The sequence below is a fragment of the Thermobia domestica genome, chromosome 15, assembly GCF_964235325.1.
Source record: "Thermobia domestica chromosome 15, izTheDome1.hap1.1, whole genome shotgun sequence".
NCBI classification, from domain to species: Eukaryota; Metazoa; Arthropoda; class Insecta; order Zygentoma; family Lepismatidae; genus Thermobia; species Thermobia domestica.
Genome location: NC_137468.1, coordinates 167,483,088 through 167,505,821, shown reverse-complemented (window position 1 = coordinate 167,505,821; position 22,734 = coordinate 167,483,088). Strand labels below are relative to the sequence as shown.

The window sequence follows — 22,734 nt, the reverse complement described above, 5'->3', positions numbered from 1 at the left end:
AACTACTATAGAAATCATTCGCAATGATGATAACTCGTCGGTTTTCGAATGCTCTAGGTAACCGACTAAGAGTAACGCGACTGAGCGAATGTAAAAAAAAAAAAAAAAAAAAAATCCACCATTTCATTCATTTCTCATCATAATTGTGAGACTTACAACAAAGATTTCACTTCATTTTTCATTTTATAAAGTCCTATTTGAAGATAAAATCTGTCATAGATATCGCCAATAATGTACAAACGAACATGATCTTTAGTACTAGAATTTTTATGTGTACACATTTTTTCTTTTAGAACAAAAACTAGTATTCGAAAGCACACGAGTTGTTAAATGTTGCTCATTTTGGAATAGAGATAATTGTCTACCACTTTTCTCCCTTTATTGGACCTTTTATTCTCTTTATTTAACTTCAATCTCCTTTCCTGTTGTATCATTGCTACTTTTCAGAATTTTATTCAAGATTTTCCAGTCATCGTGGATTGAATGTGCAGTTCCTTTTCCGAACATTTTTGCACGGTTAAGCAGTTTGTGCTTTCGCTGGGTCAAGCGACCCAGGTACAGTTTCCAAGGCCCAACACCTTCTTCAGTCAGAGAAGATTTATGCTTTGTGTCTACGGTTACAAATATGTGATGATTGACATTAAAGATTTGAAACTACAACGCGTAGAAAAAGAACAGTGGGCTATCTAGTTTCGTGAGGCAACAGTTAAATAGTTTTCCAAAACAAGAGTTTAAGGTTAGTTTTCAGAAGAAGGCAGATGTTGAATTTGGAACATTTACAGAGCTGCCATTCCGAGTGAATAAAAAGTTTGCACCACTTGTCTCCCTGGATATAACAAAAAGCAATTGACTCCACAGAAAAATATATTTATATTTAATAACTTACAAGAAGACTTACGGAAGTGTCACTCACCGATCTAAACGAAAATTTGCACACTTGTAGAACATCGAAAAATAATCGACACTTTTTTTTTTTTTTTTTTTTTGGCATTGGTGAAGATTTAAGGGTAGAAACCACCCTTTGAACGTTAGGGGTGGTCTCCAAACATAGACAGAAAACAGTCATTTAATACAGAAGAAAACACACTGCCAGGTAATTCGGCCCGAGCCCAATCCATCCCGAATGTACACTCATGTCCAAAATTATTGTCGCATGTCTATAAATATGTTGTTGTAGGAATATAATTTGATAACGAATTTGCCCGGTATTTCTTATAATGTTAGTATGTGTATAATCGGCAAAGACATGTATATGGAAAATTTCATGTCAAAAGAGCAGCAAATAAGAACTATAAAACGAAAATAAATCTTTCTAGTCCATTTAGTAACATTTTGTTTTATTCATTCTAATTTTTGTATTTATAATTCGTTTACTATGAAATTTATTACAAATATACATTTCCCTATTATACACATAGTATCAGTATTAAAAGTACCCTGCAAAATCATTATCAAATTATATTATTACAAGAAGACAGTTATAGATATGCGACAATCATTTTAGACATGAGTGTACCCAGCCCAGCCCGTGCCCGAAAAGATTGGAGATATTCGGCGCGAGCCTGGTCCGGCCCGATAAAGTTTTTAAAATTCTTGGCCCAAGCCCGGCCTGGGCAAGATAAATTTTAAAAGTTTGATTTTGTAACATTTTTCACGGGCACATTTCTTCAACGTTTCACTTTATTCTAATTATCGTTTAACGAAAGTCAATAATTATTAAAGAATTGCAATTGATCGGCCCCAGCCCGGCCCGACCTGAAGAGAAATGAGTGTCGGCCCGCCCAAGTCCGGACCGTGCAGGTCTCTATTGCCAGGGGGGGGGGAAGGACAGCTAATTCAGAATCTGACGTGACAATTACAAAATTCAAAATGGCGGATCCAATATAGTGATTACAATTATAAAATGTCTTCAGATGTGAAATTCTCTGCAGTTAACCAAGAATAATTATAGTGGGCAGGATTAGTACCAAAAGGTTGCAGACCGATGTAAAATCCCTTTATTTTAACGGAATACTTGATTAAAGTGAGTCTCTTCACCTCTCCCTATTCGGGGTGCTTATGTATAGTGAGTTCTCTTGCCTGTCACTATGTCACAACTTCATATATCCTCAATTGTTATAATTATGAATTTATTGAGAAAACACGATACAGTAATGATATTTCGTAAAAGAAAAAGTGTGTAATGCATAAACATTGTTTACACCAAGCTCACCTTGTTACAGTAATAACTGTGACAAATCGCAAAATACAGCATAATCTTCTTCCAAATAACTGTTTTTCTATCACTCATATCTAATAAGATTTTCAAATCTGGGAGAAGACTGATTATGAATCAATGATTTGGATCTAAATTATATTATTACGGAGATGTAATTTATGTTACAGTTGTAGAGGACAATATCAGTAAAATGTCTCAAGAAGTTTTATCACGACCTGAAGACGAACACATCAAGAAGTTGAATCCTACCAGTTGTTAGTGCATGGTAGTTTATATTTTGAAATACTCTTTTGTTCGTAAACTAGGTTGAAAATTTGATGAATTGTGACCACTTCACGTATCCAGTGGCGTATTTATGATTTTGTTTCGCGGAGGGCTTTGCTAACTTTCGGGGAAGGGGGCTATGCTTGAAAATGTGAAACTTCTGCAAGATATTTCATATACTTTACTATAGTAAGAAAGATTTCGGGGGGCTTAAGCCCGGAAGCCCCCTCCCCTAAATACGCCACTGCACGTATCTAATAACGAAATGGACTTAGCATTAGACGCTGGGAGAAAAACATCTTGAAATCATGATGTCACAAGACCTGATGTTAATTTTCCCGAATTTGATGCTTTCACAAGGACATTTTCAGATTAAAAGAGGTTGTTTTGGACTAAAGGGCCAAATGTTCCATTCTTCTCTTGCAAAATAATTAACAACTGTGATAACAGAACACTATTTTCAGAAATGAAAGGCTGTATGGTGTAGCTGTGAGTCATAGATTTACTGACTGTGCCACATTTTCTACTGCTTGTGTCTCTGTAAACGCTATAGTGAGAGGTGCTGAGACTCACTTTAATCAAGCATCCCATTAAAATAAGTATAGAAAGGGGTTTCAAATTGGTCTGCAACCTCCTCGCAGTAATTTCTGCCAACTATAATTGTTCTTGGTTAACTACAGACAATTTCAAACCAGAAGACGTTTTGTAATTGTAATCACTATTGGATCCGCCATTTTGAATTTCGTAATTTAGACGTCAGATTCTGATCCAGCTTTCCTAAAATCCTCTGCCAGTATGTTTTCTTCTAAATTAAATGATTGTTTTCGGTCTATGCTTAGAGTTCACGCTTAACTTCAAAGGGTGGTTTCTACCCTTAAATCTTCACCATTGCCGAAACAAAAAAATACATGTCGATTATTTTTTGATGTTCTACAAGCGTGCAAAGTTTCATTCAAATCGGTGAGTGACAGTTCCGTAAGTCTCCTTGTTAGAGATGCGTAATGTTGTTAACTAAATCAACTTTACGCTTTCCTTCCTAATATATATATATATGTTGCCAAAACAGTTGAGAAAAATTGCAATTCTCTTTCCTTGCATGTTTTTCGCGTTACTTTACACTAGGGATGGCCAATTCCGGAATTTTTACTTTCGGAATCCGGAAAGTAAAATCGGAAAATTCCGGAATTCGGGAAAAATCCGGATTTGGGAAAAATTCCGGATTTCGGAAAAATCCGGAATTCAGAAAAATTCCGGATTTCGAAAAAATTCGATTTCGGATAAATTCCGGAATTCGGAAAAATCCGGATTTCGGAAAAATTCCGGAATTCGGAAAAAAATATTTTTTTCTTTTTGTAATCCTAAGAATTTTGTTCAAATGCAAACGAACAAATTTCCTTTTTGCAATCTTAAGAATGTATGATGCAAGTTAAGCTGAAACTTACATCCTAAAGTATACACTACTCACAAGGGAACCTTCCGAAAATGATAGTTGCAGTGAAAGATGTGACCTATGCCAATTGAAAGAGCTGTAACAGAGATGAGCATTCCCAAAAAATTAGCTGCCCATAGCAATAGGCTCAAGAAATATAAGGAGTGGAAGCTCTGGAAACAGCAAGGTTGGACAAGGGGGAAAAAGTGCAAATTCCGCAAAAAAAAAAAAAAAGGGGGGGCACGGCAAAATACAATGCTGACAAGTGATGTATAGAAAGAGACTTGCCACAATAATGAACAAATGAAGGCCACCAGTAAGGTTACCAGTGTTGCCAACTGCAATGAAAAGTACATGCTTTACAAAGAGCACTATATGAAGTGAGTGCAATATTCAGTGTCAACCTGTCATGTAGAACCTAAGATATGACATGTATAATCAGTGGTACAAATAACAAAAGAGAATAGAAAAACAGAATTTCGAAAAATACGGAAAAGACGAAGTTGGCCATAATGCCCCACATTTGATCACGGGCTGTGCATATTAGAATGAACAAAACAAAAACGCACTAACTGTGCAGGAAACCGACGTACCTAGAGTCGAAAAGAAAAACGAGTTCCAAAGTTGGCAACACTGGCCATGAAAATCCAGACCAGTCTAATATATTTAAGCCACTCGCTTTACAAAAAGAAAATTCCAGAACAGGCGTTAGCCTTCGCATCGCTTGTGCATGTTCGTCAACATTGTACGTGCAATTGTTCGATGAGACAGTGGTCGAAACAGAAGATACATTTGCGGTGAGCCACCTTGACCAGTCAATTGCAGGAAAGCAAGTGACTTACGAGTGTTTGCAGCGCACTCTTTTCCTTTAGTGTGATAGCATTTGTCTATTTTCTACACCTTCTCCCTCCCACTGATCTTTTCGTTCTTACTAGTTCATCATACTCCTTTCAACACAAGTGGAGTGACGTAGGAAATATCTTGTGCTGCTGTCTGCAGTACTATCACCGCTTATATGATATATACAGAGTGTTCCACCTAACTCTGCGACTGAAATAGTTTCAAAGCGAAAAAAATGTTACACATCCAGTTGAGCAGGAATTTACCCATGTCAGTGGGCGACAAACTTCTGTGAGACGCAAGTGCCTCAAGTCCTCCATGATAGGGTTCTAGGGGCCAACTTCAAAATTTCAAATGGCACCATAGGTCGAGTTATATTTCTTTCGATAAATCTTGGAATATGCAACAATACATATTACAAATATTTACTATATGGGATTTCAAAATGGCCGCTAAAAATATCTGATCGGTGACAAGAACAACGTGCATTTTTGGTGGCTATTTTGAAACCCGTGCTTCATGTAGCAAATGTTTCTTATAGGTGGTGTTACATCTATCCAAAGAAATATCACCGCCCCCTGTTCCCGTTTGAAATGTTGCGGTTGACCCCTCGAGCCTTATAATGGGGGCCCTGGGAGGCTTGCTTCTTATAAAGTTTTCTTGGCCCTCGACATGAGTACATTCCTGTGCAATTGGATTTGCAATATCTCTTTTCGCTTCGCAGCAATTTGAGATCACAATGTTCGATGCCATATTAAGACACAACATATATTTGTGGTGGCCATTTTGAAAGCCATGCTTCATATAGCAAATGTTTCTTATAGGTGTTGTTGTGCATTCCCTTATCTATCGAAAGAGGTACCACTCGGTCTCTGTTGCCATTTGAAAGTTTGAAGTTGGCCCTTGGGGCCCTATGATGGGAATCCTGAGGGCACCTACTTCACATAGACTTTTATCACCCCCTGACACTGGTACATTTCTGCACAACTGGATCCGTCATATTTTTGTTCGTTTAGCAAATTTTTCAGGTCACAAAGTTTGGTGGGACACCCTGTATATTCCCACATACGACCCAACCATGACATAATGTTCACTACTTCTATTATCGGTTGTTGGCTCAACCCAACCATTTCATGTTCCCCGACTTGACACTGCCTCAATCACGCCAGCATTGATGCATTCCGAGTAATGCCTCTTGCCGGAATTTTCTTTCTGTGAAGCGAGTGGCCAACAATATTAGACTTGTCTGGATTTTCATGGCCAGTGTTGCCAACTTTGGAACTCGTTTTTCTTTTCGACTCTAGGTACGTCGGTTTCCTGCATAGTTAGTGCTTTTTTTCTTTTGTTCATTCTAATATGCACAGCCCGTAATCAAATGTGATGCATTATGGCCAACTCTGTTTTTCCGTATTTTTCGTACTTCTGTTTTTTCTGTTTTCTTTTGTTAGATTGTACCACTGATTATGCATGTCATATCTTAGGTTCTACATGACAGGTTGACACTGAATATTGCACTCACTTCATATAGTGATGTTTGCAAAACATGTACTTTTCGTTGCAGTTGGCAACACTGGTAACCCCACTGGTGGCCTTCATTTGTTCCCTATTGAGGCAAGTCTCTTTCTATACATCACTTGTCAGCATTGTATTTTGCTGTGCCCCCCTTTTTTTTTTTGCGGAATTTGCACTTTTCCCCCCTTGTCCAACCTTGCTGTTTCCCGAACTTCCACCCCTTATATTTCTTGAACCTATTGCTATGGGCAGCTAATTTTTTGGGAATGCTCATCTCTGTTACAGCTCTTTCAATTGGCATAGGTCATATCTTTCACTGCAACTATCATTTTCGGAAGGTTCCCTTGTCAGTCTTCCCATGGTTAATGAGATGTAGTTTAAAAGTACGATGTACTCCTAATATTTAATTTTTGTTTTACTGTGATATTGCCCAGAGGTAATACATATATCACACTGTGATAAACAACTTGACATAATGAAGATGTTATCATACGTAGTTTTCCAGAAAATCGTGAGAAACGAATTTTTATGAAGTTAAAATATGCGTCGCTTGTTGCCAGTGTGATGCAATTGATAACTTTTATGCTGGAATAGTCTTATTATTATTATTATTATTATTATTATTATTATTATTATTATTATTATTATTATTATTATTATTATTATTATTAATCGTTTATGTACTGTAAAAGAAAAATATGAACCGTTAAGTAGTAGATTTTATCTGTTGTTTTTTGATATCTTCTAACAGTAATAACTAGAGACCGGATGTTAGGCAAAATGCCTATTCTTTAATATTAAAGATATGATCGAAAATAACGTTTTAAAGTTTATATAGAGGGTTATATTTTCGATTTAAACCAATTTTATTTTGCCTATTTCGACATTTACTGCCTAAATAATTGCCTTAGTGCCTAATTTGCCTATTCTATGCATTTTCTTCAAAGTAAGCCTTCATTGGGAAAATATATAATTTATATAACATAAATAATACATACATATATACGTATATTAGGTGTTTGTAAACACGAGCACGTGGTACGTTACAATATATACACAGGGTGAACTTCAAAGATGTGTACATACTTCCGAGGTGATTAATATCAAAAGAAGACAAAAAGTTATCTTGTAGTTTGTCGAATTCCGTGTCGTGTGCGAGTGATAGTGATGCTAACTTGAAATCGAAAATCAAATCTTGATAATTGGAATAGAACAGATAGATGTGTACATACATTGGGAGGTGATTCGTGACATGAAAAGAAGACAAAAAGTCCTCTTCAACGTCTCGAATCACCTCCCAAAGTATGTGCACATGTCTCGCTCCAATTGTCAGGATTCGATTTTCGTATCTCGTATACGACGTATACTCGTATACGACGCGGAATTCCACAACATGCAAAAAGACTTTTTGTATTCTTTTGATGTCACGAATCACCTCCCGAAGTATGTGAACACCTTCCAGGTTCACCCAGTATGTATGGAATGCGTAACAAGCTTAGTTTTTATATATACAATAAAAGAAGATATTGACAAAGAAATATGTTTCTATATTCTTTGAGCATTATTTATGACTTGAATCTATTTTTTAATAGTATTGAGTATTTATCTTTATTATTTCGAGCTAGATTTTAGTGCCTATTTTACTGCCTATTTTTTAAATTTTTAGTGCCTTTTTGCCTGCCTATTTTCTAGGATTTTAGTGCCTAAACATCCGGTCTCTAGTAATAACAAACTGCTTGTAAATACGCAATGATTAGCAAGGACAATAACATATTAATGTAAGGACTACTCTGCAGACTAGCAACAAACAATAAACAATAACAGATAAACAATAGTTGCAAAAAAAAAAAAAGTAACTAACTTGGGCATGTCAGAATGTTCGCGAGAATATAGGGACGCATTGAGACTCTAGCAAAGAGCGTTGTGTTATTATTACTCAAAGGGCCGTACGATGGAGGCATTAACGCTAATGTTAATGGCACTAATGAGCACTTACTTGCTCTAACGGTTAACCTCATTTTTGAGATGATTCTTAGAAGTGGGCGTGTTGGCATGCAGTTAGAAGACTTATATCCATTATTTAAAAATCACACGTTATCTGTGGAGTACTAACGATTTGCGTCACTATCGAACACTAACGTGGCACTAGCGACGTTTAAAGTCGAAATTGGAGTCTGACATAAGTGGCTTGTCAAGTTCATTATATTTTCCTTGAATGCGAGAATTTTGCGCCCGGGAAATTTGCGCCCTACCACAATAATAGGAAAAAATGCGCTCGCAATATATTTGCACTGGGATGTTTGCGCCCTACCCCAAAAAGAGGGGAAAATGCGCCGGCTATATATTTGCACTGGGATGTTAGCGCCCTACAATTCAACTTATTTTTGTATTGTGTAAAGTAACTTCCACTCACACTTGAACTAGGCTTGCCTCTCATCGTCTCAGTGAGTTACTCCATCCGTTATAATATTCCGAACAAATGAAAAAAAAAATACAATTTTAGTTCACTAAAGGGCAATCCATACAAATACAATTTTTCATTATACTACAAAATTTACAATAAAAGTATAAATGACTGATATATAATTATTTATTAATATAATCAAAGAGTATAATTTAATCTACAAAAGGCTGTTTGGCTCTACCCAGATATCTCTGTTCACAATCCTTGCGAGTTGTTTCGCTTTTTAGGACACAAAATATAGAAAAGAAAATGTAAAGTGAATGTAAAATCAGTTCAGTAATATTATCAAGAAAACTATGTACAGTGTGTTTACTTGCTGGAATTACACTTCAAACACACAATTGCGTTCAGTCGTTCTTTCAGAAAAAATGTTCCGGGGAGCACATTTAGTATTCCGGAGGGGGTCACTGCTGGTACTATTCTGTTTATTATTATATTATAGACGTATTATTTTGGTCTCCTCCGAGGGGGCACTCTGAGAGCTCTGGGGAGGCCAGTGTTCCCCCAAAGTCATCTCTGGAAGAAGCAGTGATTGCGTTGATCCGTTGTGTTCTTTTGGCTTACATTGAAGTTTATTCTCCCCTTATATAGCCACAATGAAAATAAATCACAAATGGCATGATTGTGGGAGGAGGATTGTTTATGCTGTAATGTCAGCCCCTCCGAGCAAATGCGTAAGCTCCAATAGGTTCTTTTATTTCACAGGGCTCAAACTTCCCGGTGGAGGTACATCACAGGCGCAATTTTCCCTGTCTTGAGGTAGGGCGCAAATTTCCCAGACGCAAAATTCTCGACACCGTTCGAATAACCTCGGAAGACTATATCTTTTTCAATACTTTTTAATATTTTTTTACTCGAGATTTCTTCATACCTTCTTATTAAAATACTTACTAATACATCCTCATTTTATTGTCCTAACCAATCAATATGGGTATGTTGTCAGTAAAATATTTAGATTGATCGAGCCTCTGGTGTGTAACCACAGTATTTCATATCATCCCTCCATTAGAAATCTTGGCTAAACGAACCAATATATGTTGCCAATAAAATAGTTTAGAATGATTGAGCCCCTGGCAAAGAACCACAGTATTTCGTGACAGACTGGGGGGGCCCTTCCTATTACCATATTCTAGCTACGTGCCTGACTCAGCTAATTCTCTACATTCTTTGCCAAGCACACATTTTCTAAAGCGGAAAATGCTCTCTAAATACCTAAGCTCATTATTTTCAGCTCACAAACTCTTAACTATTGACTCTGTACATCGTGGCCAAAATTGATGGTAATCCATCAGATAGTTCTTGAGACTGTTTGTTCCACTGGCGGACAGAATGAATATATGGCTGTAGAGCTTTGATAAACTAAATTCGTTAATGAGTGATGATGGAACAAATATAAGAAAGGGAACCAAGAGTAGGCCTACCACCGGAAAAATTTTCGAACACAAAATTAGCCATCGAAAACCCACATGTCCTGGGTTAGAATACCATAGATGAAAACTCTACCACTGAGTCATCAATCACCCGCTTATTAGTTTTATTAATTATTGTATTAATATAAATTAATGAATGCCTACTTATGTTAATTATTGAACAATTACATTGTATACTTCGTAAAGTCAAAAATTGTAAATTTGTATTTACTGTACATACAGTGAGCGCAGAAAGTGTACGTACACCGATGCTATTGAAACGAGAATGCCTGCGAAAAAGAAACAGAAAATTTAAGAAGTGTAATAACACACACAATATGAATAATGAAAACTAAGCTTCATGAATATATCAATAAAGAACCACAAAGACAAGTTTAATGGTCAGAAAGTAAATAAATTCCGTAGAAAGTGTATAGAGTAGACGCAAAAAGAGATCGTACACCTGACGTACGAATACGAAACAAAGATACCACAACTGGGGTTCACTAGTATTCACCTGAGTATACACCTCTGTATAGCTTGACGAATAACAGAATGAGTTTAGTTGTGGATAGGAGTGAAAAAAGTGCACGGTGGTCTGTCAAAATGGGAAGCAACCGAACAGAAACAAATGAGGAGACAAGAAAAGTAATTATTAAATTGCATAAGAAAGGTAAGTCTTTGAGAAAGATAGCAAACCTTGCAGACAGGCCTCGTTCATCAGTACAAACAATAATTGCGATGTATAATGTTTCTATCACTGTGCGAAAAAAAAAAAAAAAAAACAAAAAAAAAAACTGGAAAACCGAGAGTGTTGAGTGAACAAGATAAACGTTACATTATTAGGGAAAGAAAAAAGGTTCCGAAAAGTAGAGCTGTTCAATTGGCAACGGATCTGGAAACACGCGCTGTTAAAGTATCAGCCAGTACAGTGCGGAATATTTGCAGGGTATCATGGTCGGATCGACAGGAAAATGTTATGGGTGAACAAGACAAATCGTATAAAGAGACTAAAGTTTGAAAAAGAGTATAAAGATAAGGGATCAGGCTTCTTTCTGGGATAGGGTCATATTTTCGGACGAAAGTAAATTTAATCTTATCGAATCCAATGGGAGGCGTATGGTATGGCGCAAGGTGAATACAGAGATGAATCCTCAAAATCTCGTCCCTAAAGTAAGACACGGATGAGGGTCCGTGCTCGTCTGGGGTTGTATGAGTGCTCAGGAGTGGGTCATCTCCACTTTATCGATGGAGTGATGATCCACAAAGTGTATATTAACATATTAAAGGAAAATCTCCATACTAGTGCGCAGAAAACAATTTATTGTTCAGCAAGGCAACAACTCCAAACATACAGCGGAAAATACTCGATTGTGGCTACTCTATAATACCTTGAAACAGCTTCGCACACCTCCCCAATCCCCAGACATGAACCCCATAGAACATCTATGGTCTGTTCTGGAGACAAGAATCAGAAGGCACAGCTTCTCTACTAAAGAAGGCCTGAGAAAAGCTATTCAAGAAGAATGGGACATAATCAGTCCCGAAGCTACAGAACTACGAATTACTACAGGTGAAATCAATGCCACGAAGACTACAGACAATCATTAACGCACAGGGTAATCCCACAAAATATTAAATAACGTAATATACTTTATAAGCATTAATTCAATCATAAGTGTACGGTGACTTTTTGCGTTTACAAAAAAGGAATTCTCTCTTTTCTTCTGAACAAAACAGTGATTGTCTTTGTTTGGCCTTTCTCTTGTATATAGAAATAAAATGTATGAATGTGTAGTCTTAATTCTGGTTATATATATATTTTCCACCTCCCTGTTTCCAATATAAAATATGCACGGTGTATGAAAACTTTCTGCGCTCACTGTAGGTATGTTGACAATAAGCGAATGTTATTAGAATATTTGTTGAGATTTCTTTTCCTTCACTGCCTTTCGCCTGGTTAAAAAGTAGTTTGCAGTGCTTTGGAGCAGCTGCAGGTGGGAACGCGATAATGTTTGAGACATACCGGCGACTTTTTTGTGTGTGAAAATAAGACCTTTCTTATAAAGCAGGAAATAACTGCAGTAGCAGTTGTCTACGTAAGTGATAAAGACATATCCAACTACAAGAAACTAATACAGTATATATATTCATTATTGTGTTTCTCTTTTAACAGCTACACCGTGCTCGTGGGTTTTCTCGGGGTTCTCCCGTTTCCTCCCACTTTCTTCATTCCACCATTTCACTCATCTCTCATTATCACCGTCTCCTTTAGCCTAACCGGCATAACCGTGGGACGTAAAACTTAAAGATTTCATTTTCATTTTTTCTTTTAACAGCTACTAGCTAGGGATGGCCAATTCCAGAATTTTTACTTTCCAGAATCCGGAAAGTAAACTCGGAAAAATTCCGATTTTTTCTACATTTCGGATTTTTTCCGAATGTCGGAATTTATTTGAATTCCGGAATTTTTCCGAATTGCGGATTTTTTCTGAATTCCGGAATTTTTCCGAAATCCGGAATTTTTCTGAATTCCGGAATTTTTTCGAAGTCCGGAATTTTTCTGAATTCCGGATTTTTCTGAATTCCGAATTTTTTCCGAAATCCGGATTTTTTCCGAATTCCGGAATTTATCCGAATTCCGGATTTTTTCTGAATTCCGGATTTTTCCGAATTCCGGAAAGTAAATTTTCCGATTCCGGAAAACAAAATTTCCGGAATCCGGAAAATTTTGGCCATCCCTACTTTACACCCTTTCTCTACCTCCCCCCCCCTTGAAAGTTACCTCTAAAAATCCTAACAGTGCTTATCACATTCTGTTTATATGAAAAATTGCAATATGGGATTTATTTTACCCTTTCACCGCCTCCTTACTCTACTTATTCGTGATGGATTTCAACTTAAAAATTAGTTTACTTCCTAAACTTCGAGGAAAACCGATACAAATGACGTATAATACTATAGTTACTGCAAAACAGACAGATACAAATTGCAATTGAATTGAGTCCTTGAATCTCGCTTTAATTATGACCAAAAAAAAAAAAAAAAATGTTCGTTTGCACGGCTATTTCTAACAAAGGTTTTTAATTTGAACATTTGTTGGCATATTCATGTTTCAGACCTAAAGGCAAGTTGCGTATATTCTTTGATAACATTGAAAAATAAAATAGTAGCAGTATTGAAATCACAGACAAAAGTAACCAGCAATTACGTGATGTATCGGATTAACGGGAACAAAACACATGAAATTAAAATCTTTTGTAGTGAAGCACAAAGCCGTGCCTTACAATTTGTAGAATAATTTGCTGTCAGATACGTTATTGAACAGTTTTACTGAGTGAAATTTGTGGTAAGCTTCCCAAGTAGACCATCGACTACTTTCTTCCTGGATTCAATCAAAATATATATGAGACACAATAACTATTATACATGACTGTGTTGGGTCAAGGATGCTTCGCAGAGGAACACTAAAACGAGAGGGTAATGAACACAAACTGAGTTTGATGTACCTTCTACATGTCTATGCATCAATTTGTGTGTGTGTGTGTGTGTTTGTATGTGAAAGAGTGATAATAACGTTACAAAGAATATTTCAAACCGTACTCGTACGTTCACATGTCTTGACATAGTAATGAATTTAACCTGTTTCTAGTCACCCGAAAACGAACGATTAAGATCAACTTAAGAATATTTTAGTGACGCATTAAATCAAGAAGTTTAGTAATAATAATAATAATAATAATAATAATAATAATAATAATAATAATAATAATAATAATAATAAATTTTAACTAATTTCAATTATGACAGTAAAATGATCTCAAATTTCTGCGTGCTGCGTACGTAATTTTAAAAAAAAAATGTTTGATTAATTCTTTTAAATGAAAATTAAAAAAAAAAAAACTTTACCTTCTGGAAATAACATATTAAGGAAATTGGTTTATTTAATTTGATTTCAATCATTTTAGAAATTAGCTTGAACCTTGGAAATTTAAATCATCTTTCTCAGAAAGCATGCTTAATTGACAATTATCTTATATTTCTTTATATGTTACGTATACTGAGTATTTTTTCTAGACTATTGTAAATTATTGTATAGCCTACTAAGGTTTTACAAAGATTTTTGCCTAAAGATCTGTTGACAGCACTGAAAATATATTTATTATTATTATTATTATAGTAAAATAATTATGATCATGATTTTGCAAAATAGGGCATCTTTCGAGAATTTGCCGGGCCTGAGAAGTTGCCCGTTGATTGTTATAAAGGCCCTCAGCGCCCATGGCCTGCAAATTACAAAGGGGAAAGGAACCTGAGGAAGATACCATTAAGGTAAACAACCGTCGAACCTTCCTTTTATAGAGGGATTTATTCCAGGGCGCTGTTCCCCTTCCCTCTGTTGCCCCTAAGTAATCTTAACAGCCAAGTTCAAATTAGCATATTGATTTAACATTCTTGCTAGTCATAATGTAAGAATATGTAGTCATTGCTAGTAACGATTTTTTCCCTCAATTTCACTAGAAAAATAAATTGGGAATAATGTGGACGTACAACTCACCTTAAACACACTGTATTCAATCACAGGAAGGGGTCCGCGGTGGCTCAGTGGTAGAGCGTTCACCTCTGGTGCTTGGGGTTCCGGGTTCGATCCCAGCCCCCGCCAAGTGAACTTTGTGGTGGAAAAATACCGTGTGCGTGGGTTTTCTCGGGTTTCTCCCGTTTCCTCCCACTTTCTTCATTCCACCATTTCATTTATTACTCGTCATCACCGTCTCCTTTAGCCTAACCGGCATAACCGTGGGACGTAAAGATTTTATTTCATTTTTTCAATCACAGATACATAATAGATACATAATTCTTAGCAACTGCTTAATTGTTGATAATGCTGAAATAATCAAATAAATAACAATTACTCGTATAATAGAAATTAATTTAAATCAAAGTATATTATCATGAATATAACCATGTTGTTTTTTCATAATTTTAATTAGTATTTTTCCGGAATTTTCTGGCTCTGTTAGGTGCCAATTGATTTTTATAACATCCCAAGGCGTATGGCCTCCATTACAATGGGGAAAATATATGAGGAAGATACCATCAGTATAAAGGCATTGAAGATTTCTTTGTAGGAGCCTTGATTTAAGGTATTGTTTTCCTTCCGTCTTCTGTCTCAGGCCAACATACACTAGCGTATTTTCAGCGCGCATTTTCGGTCCGTAAAATGATGTCGTAAATTTCGGTCCGTAAGTTGGCCCATACACCTAGCGTAAAAATAGGCGCGTAAAAGAAGAAGAAAAAGAAGCGGACATTTTTCGCTCTTCCTCTTGCCTGTTGTTTGAGCACATGGTAGTTTTCCAGTTTACTCAAGTTGCTTGAACAAGATGGATCTGTCTGAGGCCATGGTTTTAAGTGCAGGTGCTATAAACATTGTGTTGTAAAGTAAAAGAATAAAAAGAAAGCATAGAAGAAACAGAAAGATTTGGACCAGGAAATGGATTTTAGTTGGTATTGTAGCATGTTAATAGATAGATAATGCAATAAATAATATACTAATGATTACTGATAATTACACTAATAAATAATCAGCTGGATGAATCACACCGACAAGTTTTGTAGATAACTATACGAACATATTATACACACAACAGCATGTCAAACAATTGCAAGGGTTTTTTTTTTTTTTTCTCACTGCTCATAGTAGAGAGCACGTTGTTCTCAATATACTATTTCCATTAAACATGATCTGAAATACACTGTTGCAGCAAAGCTTTGTCAAAGTGGTACATCACAATATGAAATAAACAGACTGCAGGGGCGCCCGAAGAAAATTTTCTAGAGCGGGACCCATCTCCATGGTTGCTATATTATGTCTCTTATTTAATATACATGGTTTGCTATATTAAGTATACATTTTCGTGAACCATCCTGCCCTCCCCTTCGGGCGCCTATGACAGACTGGGAGCCACGCCGAAGAGGATTAAAAATTCACATTTATCTATATTACGTCCAAGCAACTCAATCCATTTGACCTATTTTTGGTACAATCTTAGATCATTGTACTTAGTGATCTGAGATCACTAAATATTTATATAAATCATACTTCGAAGGAGGAGGACACAGGACAGGAAAAAAGTTATATTGAATTATTTACGAAGGGCCGTGGTGGCTCAGTGGTAGAGCGTCCACCTCTGGTGCTTGGGTTCCTGGGTTCGATCACAGCCCCCTCCAAGTGAACTTTGTGGTGGACAAATACCGTGTGCGTGGGTTTTCTCGGGGTTCTCCCGTTTCCTCCCACTTTCTTCATTCCACCATTTCATTCATTACTCATTATCACCGTCTCCTTTAACCTAACCGGCATAGCCGTGGGACGTAAAACTTAAAAATTTCATTTCATTTCATTTTCAATTTTTTACGATGTAGATTGGAAACATTTAAATTTCTAAACAGACACAATGATGATTTAATACAATCTGAACGAGCTTGATGTGTGATTTCCTCTTACCTTCCGAAATAAGCCTATTGTTTGAAACTGCAGTTTACAAAAAATAAGGGAGTAAAGGAGTGTTCCGATACTTGAATAATTGATTAATTTTTTTGTTATACAATGTTTTAGACTGTTGACTTTGGTCGTTAAAAAGTGGGTTACTGAATGATAAATTCAATTTAAAGAAAATATGATTTATTAATGGTTGCAGCTTTCGTTTTTTTTCTTTCTTACAATATTAACGAAGAATATAGTAGTAACAAAAAATGAAATGAAATCTTTGTTTTACGTTCCACGCTTATGCCGGTTAGGCTAAAGGAGACGGTGATTATGAGAGATGAGTGAAATGGTGGAATGAAGAAAGTGGGAGGAAACGGAAGAACCCCGAGAAAGCCCACGAGCACGGTGTTTGTCCACCACAAAGTTCACTTGGCGGAGGCTGGGATCGAACCCGGGACCCCAAGCACCAGAGGTGAACGCTCTACCACTGAGCCACCGCGCCCCCATAGTAGTAACACATAGAATAAATTATCCCCTCACGGAATACCAATTTTTACTACCTTATCCACAGCTCAAAAATAGACCAGAAAGAGAAAACAAGACTTATACAACTACCTCCAGCCCCCTTCTTTATAAATAGTTTGATCCTTGTTACCTCGGCTTTTGTAAGTTGAAGGAATCCTCCCCGTTGCTTCCACCTACCTTTTTTTATTTTAAAGTTTATCTTGCCATTTAGTTTTTATCAAGTTGTTAAAAATAATTTAAATATTTATTTATTGAAAGGTTGGGTGTTAGCGGATTTAGATAATTTCATCATCGGTGATTTTGTCACCAAAATATTAGCATGTAGGTTATTTCGCTCACCGGAAATTTCGACATAGTAATTTCGTTACTTGTAACTTTGTCACCAAAATATTAGCATGCAGGAAATTTTGTCATGGTCATTTTTTCTACTTTGTTGAACTAAGTAGAGACAAAGTAAACGACCGAAACAGCTGACCTTATCTTAATCAAAGTTGGAAAACAATTTAGTTGGTGTTCGACTCTGGAAAATCAAAGTTTCGGATCCTCGAAGCAAGAACAAACAGCAGTAAAATAACACAAGCAAATGTTAAAAGCACAGGCAAAATGGGCCAGTAATGGATTTATATATCACTATTTACAAAAATTAAGTTTTGGCAATATTAAAATTTCAGAACAGAAAATTAGCAACACAAAATATAACTTGTAGTAATGCAATAAATGGTTTACATGTTCATTTTCTACTATTCATAACATGATAGGAAACAACAAGCAATTTCTTTTCAAACATTTAGTTCCAGTGTTATACGTTAAGCACAAAGATTAGAGCCGTTTCTGAAAAATCTGAAACACTCTTCTAGTTTGCTGTTTGGGTGGTTGCCCCACAGCATCTTGATGAAGCACAGCTGAAACCGTTGCTTCAACTTGTTGAATTTCATGAATAAGCTTCCAAATAGTTGCGTGGGACATTCCTACTAGATGATGAAACTTCTAGTTCCACAATTCACAAATATTATTTATCCTAGAATTGCTGTTAAAGGTAGATTGGTGAACATTCCAATTGTCTGGGGGATATAGACGGGACACATTACGCAAACAAAATTCCCAGACCGAGCTTTAACACGGCGATACGTGTTTGACACGTAAGTGCTATCAAAACAGTCCAGAAGTTCCAGCTCTTCCTCCGAAGTCACTTGTATTAATCGATGCACATCTGCTATTGGAAGAAATGCAAATCTGTTTATTTTCTCGCAAAATAAACGAAAATTTTAATTGCTCTTGTACCGTTCTAAGAGTCCAAGCTCTTGGACCTTCCCCCAATGTTGACTGAGTCAGGTGAAAAAAGTAACGCTATAAACGAGTTGAATCTCCAAAAGTTGCATTTACACTATAATAAAATTCATTAGCATAGTTACAGGTCCGGATATTCACTAAATTCACTGCACTGATGCACCACCACACGAAACAGTTCTTCATATGAATTTTGTGTCTTGGTCTACATTAGGGCGTATACCTAGTAAAGGAAGTCTCACCTCAAACAACATTTTTTTTTTTTTTTTTTTGGAGCCATTGAAAAGTTGCGTTCACAATCCATGTTTCACTTTTTAATAGGTTGATAAGGCTATATTTAAAGGAAACATCCAGAAATATTTATACGTTTTTCTTCCTTTATAGAAATTTGTTCTCTTCACATATATCCAATAACAATTTGCCAATGTTTACTCAGAGTTCAAATATAATATAATTCTTTTAATAGCTCTTTAAAAAGGCCACTCTTTTCAAGGAAGGTCCAAGAGTTTGAACTCAGAGAACGATACTAGAACGAAGAAAATTTTCGTCTATTCTGCGGGAAAATTAACAGATTGGCGTATCTTCCCATATTTGTTTATTATTTTCTGTTCTGAAATTTTTATATTCGCGAAATTTAATATTTGTAAATAGTGAATAATGAACCCATTAGTGCCCCATGTTGCCTGTGCTTTTAACATTTGCTCAAGCAGACATTATTTTCTCCTACTGGTGCTTGTTCTTGCGTCGAGTACCAGAAACTTCAATTTTGCAGAGTTCAACACCAACTGAATTGTTTTCTAAGTTTTATTAAAATAACGTAATATGTTTGATCGTTTGCTTTGTCTCTATTTAATTCAACAAAGGTGAAGAAATAACCGTGACAAAATTTCCTATATGACAATATTTCTGTAATAGAATTACTGGAAACTTTTATCTCTTGTCTCAAATACAATATCTAAAGTATGTAACTCTTTATTTAATAAAAATAATATATTTTGATTATGCTGCACAGTTTTGGCAGTTGAGGATTAAAGAAAACAATTTCAAAAACTTTTTCGAGTTCATTCACTGTACTTGTATTATGTTCTAAAAGACACTGGTGATGAAATTATCAAGACATTATTTTCGGTGACGAAATTACCTATACGGTAATATTTTGGTGACAAAATTACCGGTGACGAAATTACCGTGACGAATTTTCCGGTGACAAAATTACCGTCGCCCGGTGTTAGCCACTGAGGGCCACCGCGGCTCAGTGCTAAAGCACTTATCTCTTGTGCGTGGGGTCCCTGGTTCAATTCCCGTGCAAATAAGTTTGTGTGTGCAACATCATGTCCGTTGGTTTTCGCAGAGTACTCTCGTTTCCTCCCAAATTTCATTCCACCAATTCTCTCGTCATCATTCACTTGCCTTAATTATTGTATTCTTTAGTCTAAATGGCATAATCGTGGGAAGTTAAACTCAAAGATTTCATTTCAGTATCACAACATGGGTAACTCTGAAGGTGTGACTTCATCTTTATATGCGCCTTTACCTGTGTAAAAATAAATAAATAAATAAATAAATAAATAAATAAATAAATAAATAAAATAATGTCCAAATATTAAATTAAATCTTAAATTCCTAGTCGAAAGGCATCAGGTTCGGTAAGTTTAGCGAGCCTATATGGGAAGTAGAACCCGAACTGCATGAGCTCCCGCCTAGAATCGAACAGGGCGCCCCGCACAGAGGACGCGTACGCTGACTATATAGCCACGGAGGAGCTCTCATAATTTGCGAATTCAGATTAGGAAGTATTGGATTTAAATACCTTTTTCTCTGTGCACTCAAAATTAATTATGAATTTTAATTTGGAAATAATGTCTCGTTTTGTGCAATAGGAAATATTAGTTTAGCAGAAATCGTATATTGTATGGAAAGACTGAAATTAGATTGGAATGATGATTTCTGGTGAGTCTACCAGCAAACCTCAGCAACGATTCGCGAGGACAACACAAGAACAGGTTTTCTCTTCTGAAAACAATAAGACCAGACCGGGGAGAAGGCCGTGGAAAGGGCAAGAGACCACCTGCTGCTCGAAAACCCTTTCATCTGAGCCGTTTTTACGCGCCGTATTTACGCTCGAAGTTAAAAGCACCCAGACTTTTCCAGCGTATGAAAATTCGGTACGTAAACATACGCCAGGTCCCATACACTAACGTATTGACAGCTGCTAACAAGACTAGCGCAAGAAATTTTATGGCTACGGCTGAAAAATACGTTAGTGTATGGCTGGTATAAGAAACATTCGATGGCCAATTTAGACCAGTCTATAAAGCTATGTTTAATACTCTTAATAAAGTGTAACCGTGTATTTCTGGTCATGGGAAAGAACATCGCAGGTGGAATTTCAAACAGCCTACTAAATGGAACGCCATTCGTTTGGAAGAGTGACAAGACCTTTTGAATTTATATTTATTGTATTGTATTTTTGAGTTTTACGCTCGTAAGTGTGACTTTAAACCTAAAGCCCAACATACACTAGCGTATTTTCAGCGCGCATTTTCGGTCCGTAAAATGATGTCGTAAATTTCGGTCCGTAAGTTGGCCCATACACCTAGCGTAAAAATAGGCGCGTAAAAGAAGAAGAAAAAGAAGCGGTCATTTTTCGCTCTTCCTCTTGCCTGTTGTTTGAACACATGATCGTTTTCCAGTTTACTCAAGTTCCTTGAAAAAGATGGATCTATCTGAGGCCATGGTTTTAACTGCAGGTCCTATAAACATCGTGTCGTTAAGTAAAAGAATAAAAAGAGAGCATAGAAGAAACAGACTGGGAGCCACGCCGAAGAGGATTAAAAATTCACATTTATCTATATTACGTCCAAACAGCTCAATCTATTTGGCCTATTTTTTGTACAATTTTCGATCATTGTACTTAGTGATCTGAGATCACTAAATATTTATATAAATCGTACTTCGAAGGAGGAGGACACAGGGCAGGGAAAAAAGTTATATTCAATTTTTTACCATGTAGATTGCAAACATTTAAATTTCTAAACAGACACATTGATGATTTAATACAATCTGAACGAGCTTGCAGTGTGATTTCCTCTTACATTCCGAAATAAGCCTTTTGTTTGGAACTGCAGTTTACAGAGAATAAGGGAGTAAAGGAGTGTTCCGATAGTTGAATTATTGATTGATTTGTTGTTGTTGTTGTTGTTATACAATGTTTTAGACTGTTGACTTTGGTCGTTAAAAAGTGGGCTACTGAATGATAAATTCAATTTAAAGAAAATATGATTTATTAATGGTTGCAGCTTTCGTTTTTTTTTTCTTTCTTTCTTACAAAATTAACGAAGAATATAGTAGTAACAAATAGAATAAATGATCCCCTCACGGGATACCAATTTTTACTACCTTATCCTCAGCTCAAAAATAGGCCAGAAAGGAAAAACAAGATTTATACAACTATCTCCAGCCCCATTCTTTAGAAATAGTTTGATCCTTGTTACCTCGGTTTTTGTAAGTTGAAGGGATCCTCCCCGCTGCTTTCACCTTCCTTTTTTATTTCAAAGTTTATCTTGCCATTTAGTTTTTATCTAGTTGTTAAAAATCATTTAAATATTTATTTATTGAAAGGTTGGGTGTTAGCGGACTTAGGTAATTTCATCACCGATAATTTTGTCACCAAAATATTAGCATGTAGGTTATTTTGTCACCGGAAATTTCGACATAGTAATTTCGTCACTTGTAATTTTGTCACCAAAATATTAGCATACAGGAAATTTTGTCATGGTCATTTTTTCATTTTTGTTGAACTAAGTAGAGACAAAGTAAGCGACCGAAACAACTGACCTTATCTTAATCAAAGTTGGAAAACAATTCAGTTGGTGTTTGACTCTGGAAAATCAAAGTTTCGGATACTCGAAGCAAGAACAAACAGCAGTAAAATAACATAATGTCAGTTTCAGTAAATGTTAAAAGCACAGACAAAAGGGGCCAGTAATGGATTTATTTATCACTATTTACAAATATTAAGTGTTGGCAATATTAAAATTTCAGAACAGAAAATTAGCAAATAAAATATAACTTGTATTAATGCAATAAATGGTTTACATGTTCATTTTCTACTATTCATAACATTATAGGAAACAAAAAGCAAAAATTTTTTCAAACATTTAGTTTCAGTGTTATACGTTAAGCACAAAGACTAGAGCCGTTTCTGAAAAATTTGAAACACTCTTCTAGTTTGCTGTTTGGGTGGTTGCCTCACAGCATCCTAATGAAGCACAGCTGAAATCGTTGCTTCAACTTGTTGAA

General features: G+C 36.1%; 1 long non-coding RNA gene across 1 annotated transcript in view; it reads left to right on the top strand.

The window, feature by feature from the left end:
* LOC145671947 (uncharacterized) overlaps positions 1-22,734 on the top strand; it is a 388,703-nt gene that overhangs the window by 271,464 nt on the left and 94,505 nt on the right. The gene's annotated exons all lie outside the window — the stretch shown is intronic.